This window comes from Canis lupus, chromosome 5, assembly GCF_011100685.1.
Source record: "Canis lupus familiaris isolate Mischka breed German Shepherd chromosome 5, alternate assembly UU_Cfam_GSD_1.0, whole genome shotgun sequence".
In the NCBI taxonomy this organism is placed as follows: Eukaryota; Metazoa; Chordata; class Mammalia; order Carnivora; family Canidae; genus Canis; species Canis lupus.
Genome location: NC_049226.1, coordinates 89,365,704 through 89,375,510, shown reverse-complemented (window position 1 = coordinate 89,375,510; position 9,807 = coordinate 89,365,704). Strand labels below are relative to the sequence as shown.

General features: G+C 37.6%; 1 non-coding gene across 1 annotated transcript; it reads right to left on the bottom strand.

The window, feature by feature from the left end:
- Positions 1 to 8,157: 8,157 nt before the first annotated feature.
- LOC119872097 lies at positions 8,158 to 8,264 on the bottom strand. The gene has a single exon (XR_005360282.1). It is a non-coding gene; the product is annotated as a U6 spliceosomal RNA (small nuclear RNA).
- Positions 8,265 to 9,807: the final 1,543 nt, after the last annotated feature.

Genomic DNA, 9,807 nt, shown 5'->3' with positions numbered 1-9,807 from the left:
TTAGCAATCTTTTTTTTTTTTTTTTTTTCCCCCAGAGAAAAAAGGCCCAGCTGGAAAATATAAGTCTTTTCAGCTATTTTTTAGCAGTAAGACTTTTTTTAAATGTAAATCTTTTTAATTTGATCTGTCCAATTTCACTTTCCTACCTCTGAAGCTGTTGGGGATGGCCCAGTTTGGTTCATTCCAGAGAAGGACGAATGTAAAGGCAACTAATACCAACAGTTCAAAGGAGTCGAACTTAGCCTAGAAATCTCAGAAATTATCTAGGGATCGAGACAACTATCAAGAAGAAAGTGTGGACCTAAATAGAGAAGCAAAATTAGGAGGAATTAAGGGGGTTTGAGGAGAAACAAATACTTATTTTTTTTAAACTTTTTTTTTTTATTTTTTTTATTTATGATAGTCACACAGAAAGAGAGAGAGAGAGAGGCAGACACATAGGCAGAGGGAGAAGCAGGCTCCATGCACCGGGAGCCGGACGTGGGATTTGATCCCAGGTCTCCAGGATCGCGCCCTGGGCCAAAGGCAGGCGCTAAACCGCTGCGCCACCCAGGGATCCCCAACAAATAATTATTGATAATAACTAGTAGATAACACTTATGGACTACAGACTACATCCCAGGCACTCCTTATTTGTATTAACTCAATGAATCTTTTCAAAAGCTTTATGTGACAGATACTCAATTATTTTCCAAAGTCTAACCTTGCATTATTCTAAAGGGAGACCCAAAGACAGGAATTTGGGTTCAATCCCAGGCAAATGATTGAGGGAATGGAGAAGGGAGGAGGGGCACCTGGATGGCTCCGTTGGTTGAGGGCCCAATTCTTGGTTTCAGCTCAGGTCATAATCTCAGAGTCCTGAGATGGAGCCCGTCATCCGGCTCTGTGCTCAGCTTGGAGTCTGCTTGGGCTTCAATCTCTCTCCCCTTTTGTCCCAATCCTCTCAAATAAATAAATAAATAAATAAATAAATAAATAAATAAATCTTTTTAAAAAAAGGGAAGAGAGGAAGACCAAATAAAATTCTGTTAATTAGTGATGTCTGCTGTGGGAACCAGGACTCAAAACCTACTGGATATCCATATAGAATACGCCTCAGAATTGTTCCACTGAATAATGAGGAAGCTGGGTATTTTATCCACCCACTTCTACCCCTCATTGGCTGAGAGTTGCTTCTAGGGTATTAATTCCTACCCACTGTCATGTTACCATATTCTAAAAACAGAGAGACACAGGAAGTAGTCCTTGGCATATAAGGAGCTGCAGATGGTGCCAGAGCTATGGCAGCATCTGCTGCACTGAGTTTGCACATGAGGCACATGGGACACAATTTTAACATCATGTAATTTGGATTTATTATAGGACTGGAGACTGTTGATGGAAGCTAGGATTTTACCTTTTGCCGTGTAGATGGGTAACCCCTGTACAGCTGGGCAACCCCCATACAGCTGAAGTTGATGAAATACACAAGAATGGAAAGATACCTTGCACATGGAATCCATATGGAACACTAAGACAGAGTTCACTTGTTCATTCATTCAATCGTTCGTTCTTTCATTAAAAAAAAAAAAAAATCAAATACCAGCTTTGAGTCCAGTACTATTTGCACTGAGGATAGGATAGGGTGAGGGATATAAGGAGAATAATTGTGACAAGATTTCTGCTCTCATGGACCTGATGTGGTATTGGAAAGTGAGACAAAGTAAATGAAAAATATAATTTCAAATGACAGTGAGTACGTTGAATAAAATCGAATCATAATTGTGGCTAATTACAATACCAGTAGTTCTTGGACATAATTGCTAAAGAAAAAGAGAACGTCCACTTCTTACTAGGGTCAGATTCCTGGTATCGATATGATATTGAGGACTGTGTAGTTAGCAAGTGGATGGCAGCACACCAAGGAGGTGGGTAAAGGAACCAAACACGTTGCCACCAGGCTTGATGCACAGCTGCCCCGATTAGATTGATGAATTGCGACGTTTTGAAAGAAGGTGCTTTTAAATATATCCTATATGATGCTTTGCATAAAGATTAAAAGTGTGTCATCGCATATTTTGTATCATTCAGGTTAGTATATGGAGTGTGCACTTGAATACTGGTAACTAGGGCAGGCGGGGGGCAGCTCTTCAGGGCACGCTCCTTTCTGTGGAATGTTATTCGAGTTACAAGCTGCAGGTCATGTTTGGAAACCAGTTCCTTGTGGGATGTCTATAATCACAGTCTCCCCCTGCATTCATCCCCCTGTTCATGCATTCCTTGGTTGTGTTTTTATCCTCATATTTACTGAGTGTCCCTTATATAGCAGGCCCTGCACTGGGCACTGAAGTGAGCAGCAGAAACCTGGCACCTGGAGCTTATATTCCAGGGGTGGGGGGAGCCCCTGAACCAGGAAATAAGAGATTAATGAACAACGGCATCACAGCTAGTTGTAAGAATTATGATGGAAATGAAGCGGGTGCTGTGAAGGAGAAATAACCGCGGGGAAGATCATCCCTTACTTCTTGCCACCCTCTTTCTTCTTCTCTTGCTTTATTATGATCCTACATTTTTATTGTAGGAATTAAACACCAACTGGCATACTTAGTTGTGTGCATTGCACTTCTTGTTTGTCTTTATCTCTCAGTCCCCAAAATGTAAACTCTATGAGAACAGAGGCTTTGCATTCCCAATATGGGATGAAGTAAATATTGAGCAATGAACACATATTCCATAAATATTTGTCGAATGAATAAATAACAAAAATGAAAGAAGCCTCAGTAGAGTATTGACCAAATGCATTAGATGACTATGTAATGAAATTCTCTGCAGCCTTTAAAATGGCATTGTTAGAAATATATATAGTTTTTTTTTTATGTGGTAGGTTGTTCATAATAGTAAAAAAAAAAGTATATAGTTTGCAAAACAGGCTTTTTACTGTTTAGTATTATTGTGTTTCTTTCTTTCCCCATATACATACATACTTGTGTACTTTTGTGTATGTATGAAAAAAGGACAAAAATGTTAATGGTAATTATTTCTGACTGGAGAGAATTCAGTTTAACCTTTTTTTTTTTTTTATTCTGGGTAGTTTAATCTTTGAATGTTTTGTAATATTTTAAAATTTTGTTTTTTTGCCTCTCTATATGTTTTACAAGTATTTGTTGTATAAAAGAATCTAAAGTCATAAAGGCACTTTTAGTCCCCAGATAGATTAAATAATAATGTTGAGCATTAAGGATTTTGAGGGTTTTGCCGGGTTGTTTCTCCAGAGTGACCCATATTGACTAAATTTCAAACTTGTCATTGGACTGTTACCTGTTGCCTCTAATATCTTTATATAGGTAGCCAGGTATTTAATGCTTCATTCAAGAATTCAATAGAATTCCTGCGTGCAAAAATATGTGCAGAGTACTATTACGGTGTTCTAGAGTATTTTAGCATCCTAAAATCACACTCTTTTAAAATTGACGGTTAAGGGGTACCTGACTGGCTCTGTCAGTAGATCATGGGACTCGTGATCCCTGGGTTGTGAACTCAAGCCCCACATTGGGCGTAGAGTTTACTTTAAAAATAAAAATAAGATGGACACCTAATATATTTGTCCAAACAATAACAATTTAATGTAAATAACAAACTTTGCCTTCTGTTTCTAATGTGGCTTTTGAGTTTTGTTTGCTTTCCTCTCTTCTTTGTCACAGTTAGTATAGTCCCCCCCGCCCCCTTCCCCGTGAAAAGAACCTATTCATCCCTTCGGTCCTTTGTTGAGCCTGGGGCCCTCAGATATATTTACAAGAAAGTTATGGCGCTACTGCTTTGAGAATCTAAAAGGGTAATTTTATGAAAATAATTCTCCATGTAAGTGGCAATCCTCAGGCAATCTCTCTATTTCTCCCAATATGGATCAGCCTATGAATTCCCAAGAAAGATTGAAAATACATTTTAAACTTCTTTAAACTTTTAAAATCTTAAATTAAATGCTTAACTCTCTTTAAATGTGTGACACCATCCATCACAATTTTATATTTAGACACATAATAATGTATAATCTCAGCTTCTGTCCACTTGTAAAAATGGGAATAGACTTGGAGAAATAAGCAATTTCCCAACAGAAAATTGGAAATTCTGGCAACCAATTCCAGGTGACCCGCCATCAATCAGTGTTAAATCCTCTGGGGCCACTGCTGGAGGGTATTGCTGTTAGTGAAGGGCTTCACCTGGTGACTAATGGTATGTAACAAATGTATTGAAGAACTATGGAAACACCTCGAACCGGTGATTGTCTGGTAACTTTCAGCACAGACCTTTCCCAGCAATTGAGAAAGTGAGATTTTTATAACCTCCTTGCAGTTCTCTTATTAAAATATCTGTTTTTAGGGAAATAGGTGAAATGATTATGCCATGCAATTAAATTAAATTAGCTGACAAAATATCTCTTTATGACTAAACTGTTTAATGTAGGCATTCGGAAATACGTGGTATCATTTAGAATATGTGCAAATGTGACAATTATTCTGATTCTGATGTTAAATAAGAAGTCTCAGTTGGTAATAAAATCTCCTTGTTTGGTATTATTAAGTAATTATGATTAATGTCTGAAATGTAATGTTCCATGGTTATAATTTTCTTGTTTGCTTGAGTGAGTACATTAGGAATTCATTAAAAATTCAAGCTTTTTAGATACCTGCAAACTACAAATGTAGTGAGGACTTTGCTGGAAGTTAGAAAGCATTTTTCAATAAGAAGTCATGAGTGGGGTGAACCAACAGCTGGCAGATAACTATGATGGATTTCTAGTACTGAAATGCAGGAATAGACAAATGGGTTTGTTCACTGATGTCAGAAATCAGATCCATTCTTATGTAAAAATGTAACTGTGAGGTATCCCTGCCATTCCCCGGACTCTTAACTATAAAGGCTGAAGCAGGTAAGATAACGAACTCACAAAAATGGCTAATACTGATGAGTAAGCCACGGATATACAAAGGCAGCTAAGAATTTGATGTTTTCAAAAAGTCATGTGTCTTAAAGTAATGAAAATAGTAAAATCAATCAGTTGATTGCTTGATCAATCATTCTAGCACTCGTGGAGCATGTGCCTCACTGGATGGTAGTGAAGAGTAGATGAAATGAACTATATAAAACACCCAAGCTTGTGTTTGTTCTATCTTGAAAGTGTCATGTAAAGTGTTGCCCCAGCGTCAGTTGTGTGGTGATCAATCAGTTGCCCTCTGTCTACTGAGGACGAAGTGATGCCAGTGATGCCGTGAAGAACACCTCCATCTCTTGGAGCAGTTGTTTCCAATCAAAGAAAGTTGAGCTCTGGTGTCACTTCCTCTTCTGTTAAGGACCCTAATCCCATCATGAGGCCCAGACCATGATGACTTCATCTAAATCTGATTATCTCCCAAAGACTCCACCTTCTAATACCATCATATTGGGAGTTAGGGCTTCAGCCTATACATTTTGAGGCCATAAGCATTCAGTCCATACCAAAGGTTGTGAAAGCATATCCTTAAAACCTATAAATCATGACATGCCTGCAAAGACTAACTTCCAGAATAGTAGGACCAGGATGTCCATTCCTACCATTTCATAACTTGAGAGGTTAACTAGGCAATAAAAGGAAGTCTTGATACAAGGATTGGTAACATGGGACCTGTTATTACAGAGTGTGTGTGCTATAGTGAAGAGGTGTTTGGGTAGGACTCAGATATGCTGTATAGCCCTAACTCATTGTCGGCCTGTGGACACATCTGTTCATTCTCTAAAGCTAGGTTTCCTTGGCTGAAAAATGGAAATCATAAAAGTTTTGCTGAACTCAGAGGAAGGGTACAAAAACACAAATGTATATGAAAGTGGTGCCAAATGATTGGCAAGTGGAAGGAATTATTATCATCTGTAGTATAATTTCCTATGGATGTTGTGACAAATTACTACAAACTTGTTAGCTTAAAACAACACAAATTTATTATCTTAGATTCTGGAGGTCAGAAATCCAAAATGGATTACTTAAATTTATTCCCCCAGGGACTTTACCAGGAGGCATAGCATCATGTGTAATGCTTGAGAACAGAGGATGAATGATCCATCCCGAGCCTTCAAAATGTCCCCTAAAGATGAAATTCAACAGAATCATCCAGAAATAAAGGAAAATTCATATCATGTAGTTCTGTAAAATGTAAAGCCATCTTGTTCTAAGGAAATGACTAGTTCAATGTGAGAGAAGGGACTGTATCAGACTTCCCATAGTCTAGCGCTTGCCTGGTTGTCATGCCATTTCATTCCACTCCCCAGGTTCACTACATTGCAGCTATATTAATTTCTCTCCTAATCTTTGAATTTCTCAGATATTTCTGACTCTGGGACCTTGCACTTATTTCCTCCACTTTCTGGAACTCTTGTCTAATAGTTTTTTGAATGTATGGATTATTGATTTGTGCATGGAAAGGAATAAAGGAAAGAAACAGAGGCAGATGAGTTGTTGGCCTATTTAGCATTGTTTTTTGTTTGTTTGTTTTTTTACTGATTTGCCTCTAGGTCTCTCTCTCCTTTATTGTATTTTGAGATATTACAGATGGTAAGCATGTGTTTTTTTTTTTTTTTTTTATTATTACATCCCCAGAAGAGGGAGAGGGAATGTAATAAGCAAATGTTAATTATTTGATGTACCAGGTTCTTATACATAATTGTCCCCTTGATCTTCAAAATGTCTCTTTGTAGAGGTTTGCACACATGAAATTTGAGACTCCAAGGAGTTAATGGTGTGGTCAAAATTGTTCAAATATAGAACCGGTTTTATAGCCCAGGTCTAGTGGTGCCTAGGTGGCTGAGCCAGTTAAGTGTCCAACTCTTGATTTTAGCTCAGGTCATGATCTCATGGTGGTAAGATGAAGCCCTGCATATAGGGCCACACATTCAGCATGAAATCTGCTTGAGACTCTCTCTCCCTCCCCCTGCTCACACATGTGCACTCTCTAAATCAATCAATCATCAATCAATCAATCTTAAAACAAAATAAAACCCAAGTAAGTCTGATTCCAGAGGCCATATTCTTTCCATAATATCAGAGTGACCTTTATGGATGAAATAATTAAAACACTGTCACTTATTGTGAAACACTTATTTAACAATTCCACTTATTGTGAAAGGGAAGAGGTGAAGGAATAGGGACTCATTTTAGGAATATTAAGAAAAATGTTTACATGAGGTAGAACTCTTGGGTTTCCTCCATTTCATGCATGCCCTTTCTTGTCCTGGGGTAATTAGATGAGCTGTCTGGCTAATCTGTCTTGCTAGACTATTGAGAAAATAAGAAGCTGAGTGGTATTTTAATGGTACTTTAATAGTAACAGACAAAGCAATATTAAGGCTTTTCTCCACTAGCAAAGTAGAGGAAAAGGAATTAGGATATAGAAGCAGGAACACTGGTCAATGAGACATTTCAGAATGGGCCTCAGGTCTTGTGGGTTGATGCCTAAAAAAGGAGAACCAGAGACCGAGGGTAAGGATCATGGAATGAGAAATCCTCTTCTACACCAACATTCCACTTCGGGCTAGAACATATTGAGGAACATCTGTCATCTCATTGAGCATTGAATCATATCAAGTGTGTTATTTTTTTTTTTTAATTATTTACTTACCTGAAAGAGAGAGAGAGAAAGAAAGAGAGAGCGAGTGAGAGCGCCAGCATGAGTAAATAAAGGGGAGGGGGAGAGGGAGAGGCAGTCCCCTTCAGGGAGTGCAGTCGGGGAGGGCTCAATCCCAGGAACCTGGGATCATCACCAGAGCTGAAGACAGACTGAGCCACCTAGGTGCCCCTTAGGGTGTTGTCTTTGAACCTCAGCTGGGGGTAGTGTGGGAGGGACTAGAAGCCTGGGTTTTGGAGTCATGCAGACAGGAACTTAATTCCTAGGCAGGTCTTCTAGTTACTAGATGATTAACAGGTCTTTAAACTGTTTTGTTCTCAGTTTCTTAATAAAGAAATGAAGAGACTCTAACACTAAGGTGGTGTGGATTAACTTCAGTCATGCTGCAAAAAAGTGTTTTGCACTGAAAAAGTGCTTTATAAAATGAGCTATACTTATATTTAATAACAATATTATGAATATAACAAATGTAATCCATCCTTCTTTTGTATATATTTTTTTATTGGAGTTCGATTTGCCAACATATATCAAAAATATGGAACGCTTCACGAATTTGCGTGTCATCCTTGGGCAGGGCCCATGCTAATCTTCTCTGTATCATTCCAATTTTTGTATATGTGCTGCCGAAGCGAGCACTGTAATCCATCCTAATGCTAGAGATATTAGAAATAGTAATGGTGCATTATTTTGTATATACCACCTAATCATTAAATAGAATTATTTGCGATTTGTTTTTCATGAAGTGGTAAAGTGCATAAAAAAGGTACTTTACTTGAATTGTATATCATTTATGTACTTTATCTTAAAATGAGACATAATTCTTTCAATAGATATTTAGTGCAGCTATGGATTATGCTGTCTTCCTTCATTTGTTTGAGTAATTACTTTATGACTGAGACTTATAGAAACGATTAAAAACCACCGATAAAACTGTTTCTTTTCTGTTTTTCAAGTTATTTAGTAAGGTGTGAAAAACAATTATATCTATTAATTAAAAGCTGACTATTTAACCAGCTGAGCAGTTAGTATTGTTGCTTTTTTTTCTCACCTGGATTTTTAAGATAATCAATGGCCATTTTTGTAACAGTGAATAATTGAGCTCTCCTTTGGGAACCTGAAAATGGAAAAATAGAAAAAATAGGAAAAGGACTTTAAAAATTCATGGTCACAGTCACAAGTATGGGTTCTGCATACTAATCTCACACTCTGCCTGAGGGCATAATTCCCTCCCAATCTGGATTGTGGTTCCCACCCTCATGGCTCTCAGGAGAGTGGGAGTTCAGAATCAAACAACCATCTATGCTAATAATACTTTTAAGACATTTAAAGAAACCATTTATCAGGATCAGGGTGTTTCTAAAGTGGTGTTTGTCAGCTGAGACACTTAGATTTGTTCTAATGACAAAGAAGAATGAGGTTAAATTAAATAATTTGCCAAACTTTTGCTTTGGTAAAGAAATTAAATAATTTGGAAGTGAGATGAAGTGTCTGTGTAGAGCTTGGTCTATATGATCACTGAAAAAGTGTCTCAGAAAGGAATAATGTTTGGCTCCATAGAACACTGAATCTTCTTGAAAGTTTCCATCTTTTGTGGTGAGACCATAAAAGTAAGAGCAAGGTAGTGACTTTTTCCTCAAAATGATTTTTGCTTCATTTGAAAGGTACATATTCTGAAATTATATCATCTCTATCTACCTACCAACCTATGTACCTACCTGCCAATTTTCATAATCATCTATCTATCCATCTCAAAATGCTGAGGCAGATCAATATCATTCTCATTTAATTTTGCAATTTAACTGGTTCTTGAAATTCCAGCATTGAGTGCCAGTGATATAAACTCAAGACTCCAAGGATTACCTTCTAGCTCCAGGCCTACTGGTAATTGGCTGGATAACCTTCTTCATCATCTTCTCCAACTAAAACACAGTTTCTCACCAGAGAATATTACAACAATGTAGATAGTCTGTCCTACTGCTACCTAAAATGTGGCCTGAAGACCAGCACCATCAACATTACTTGGGCACTTGTTAAAAATGCAAAATCTCAAGCCTATCCCAGACTTATTGAATTAGAAATTCTAATAGTGGGAACCAGAAATATGTATTTTAACCAGTTCTTCAGATGATTTTGTTTTATTCTAAAGATTGTGAACTAGTACTAATTTAATCCATGGAGA